General features: G+C 45.2%; 1 non-coding gene across 1 annotated transcript; it reads left to right on the forward strand.

Annotated features, from left to right (window-relative positions):
- Positions 1-1,823: 1,823 nt before the first annotated feature.
- LOC116895039 lies at positions 1,824-1,950 on the forward strand. The gene has a single exon (XR_004387225.1). It is a non-coding gene; the product is annotated as a small nucleolar RNA SNORA17 (small nucleolar RNA).
- Positions 1,951-2,377: the final 427 nt, after the last annotated feature.

The raw sequence follows: 2,377 nt of genomic DNA on the forward strand, positions 1-2,377 counted from the left end.
TCATGTTTTGTTATACAATAAACACAGGTAAGCCTTTACCATACCAAATGGGTAGATAGATAGATAGATAGATAGATAGATAGATAGATAGATAGATAGATAGGTAGCTGGATAGACGGATGATGCAAGGACAGACAGATGTTTGTACTGAAGGCAAGGGAGTGAACTGAGAGCTACGGTGGACTGAAAGAGTTGCTTCAGAATTATGCCTTGAGACTTAAATCCAAGTGTGTTGCTACTGGTATGTGCGGACAGTAGGGATCATGACCTCTCAGGAATGGCATTGATGCCTGTGGAAGACATGGCAGCTCCCTCTCTGTGCCTGTCTGCCTTTCTTTACTTGATCTCTCTTTCTTTCCGTCTCTCACTATCTCTGTCTCTCTCGTTTGTCTCCCTTTATCTCTTTCCATCTCCCTTCTCTACTATGCGAGAACCCAACAAGAAGGCAGCCATCTACAGGTTAAGCAGCACCCTGTCACTAGACAGCTGACTAGCTTCACGACCTGTCCTTCCCTTGCTTCTGTGGCCAAATGATGGAAGAGAGCAAGTTGGGGAAGCAAGGGAAGATTTATTTGGCTCATAGTTTGAAGATAGAGTCCATCTTGGCAGGGAAGATGTAATTTGTGAGAAATGTTCTAGACATGACAACCCCTGTCACATGGTCACATGGCCACATGATGATGTGGTCACATGGCCACATGGTCACATGATCACATTGCATCTCCAGTCAGAGAGATACATGCTGCTGTTTCTTTTATTCTCTCTCTCTCTCTCTCTCTCTCTCTCTCTCTCTCTCTCTCTCTCTCTCTCTCTCTCGTCTAGGACTCGGTCTATAGAGTACACTACCCACATTTAGGGTGGGTTTTTCCTGACTGGCTAAACAGTTTGGGAAACTGTTTCCAGGTGATTCTAAATGCTGTCAAGTTGATAGTGAAGATTATCATTATACTTCTTAGGTGAAAAGTGAAAAAAACAAACAAACAAACAAACAAAAAAACCAAAACCCTAGTGCTGCAATGTCTACTCTGAAAGCAGACAGAAGATGAGGCAACTATTTCACCAACATTAGATTAGAAACCATCGTGACAGACACATTCCACATTCGAGAACGAAGCCTATTGCACACGGCTTCCTCATTTAAACATCAGTGCTGTCTCCTCTGTGCCACCCAACATACAGCTCTGGAGAGAGAGCTGCCTCGTGCTAGCCTCTCTCAGATGTGTGTTTCCTTGTGTGTGAGGGTTAAACAGCATAGGCTTCTGCACGCCACACTGTTCTCCAGGGATAGTCACAGATCACATGTGAAGCTGAGTACCAAGTCTCAGGGTTTGCTCTCTTACAGCTTCTGTGTCTCACCGGGTCAAATTTCTCCACCAAATACGATGAACTACGTCCCTCTCAGACACTGAGAGGGCGAAAATGTTTGCCATTTCTTCATTCTTCACAGTTCTGTAGGAAGAAGTTTCTGTATGAAGTTTTCTAAGTATTTTTTTCATAAGAGTTTACGGATATATTTCTCCAAGTACCTTTCTGTATGAAGTTTTCTAAGTATTTTTTTCATAAGAGTTTACTGATATATTTCTCCAAGTATCATAAACTCAGAGAGACCCGTCCTAAACAAATCACATTTGCCCAGCAGACAGTAAGTAGTCAAGGTGTGCAGAATTCTCTGCAACTCCTATTCCCTTCAAGGAGAGTCTGTCCCAGGTGCCTGTCTTCTGGGATACTGAGGTACTCTAAGCTAATAAATGAATGTTACCCTTTAGTCGGGAAACTTTCTAAATTAACAATTCACAGTTATAAGTCTCAGAATTCAAAAGAAGCCTGCAGGTGTGACTGCAGGTGTCACTGCTGCTTCACATGTGTCAGTAGATGGCAGAGAGGAGAGAGGCTATGTCTTTGCTCAGTGTTCTTACCTATGAACATCTGGATGATTAGTAACCTAACAATCTCTAAAAAGAAGCTATCCTGAGATGACCACAAATCTGGAGCCAGGGGCCCAGACAAGGAGCTAGACTGAGATGACCACCAATCCACCAGTCGGGTGCCAGGCAGGCCCGTTTGGGCCCCCAAGGTAGAAAATAAATCAGAGACTTAGAACCCCCACCCCACCTTCCTGAGACCATGGGTCCTAGACTGGAGTGAGCCCAAGACAGATCAGTGGCACTCTGGCAACCTGGGCAAAGAGGAAGCCCAAGACAACCACCAGACCAGTACTATGGGGCCTGGGCAGGTGGTCCAGGTCTGGGGATGCAGGCAGACTATGCCCAAGTCCTGCCCAGGGCCATAATGCTTGAGGGGGCATAGTACACCTAAGACCACTCTTGAGATGGCCCCAGACCCAGAGACCCCGGGAACCACTAAGAGTAACAAATAA

The sequence above is a fragment of the Rattus rattus genome, chromosome 2 (assembly GCF_011064425.1).
Source record: "Rattus rattus isolate New Zealand chromosome 2, Rrattus_CSIRO_v1, whole genome shotgun sequence".
In the NCBI taxonomy this organism is placed as follows: domain Eukaryota; kingdom Metazoa; phylum Chordata; class Mammalia; order Rodentia; family Muridae; genus Rattus; species Rattus rattus.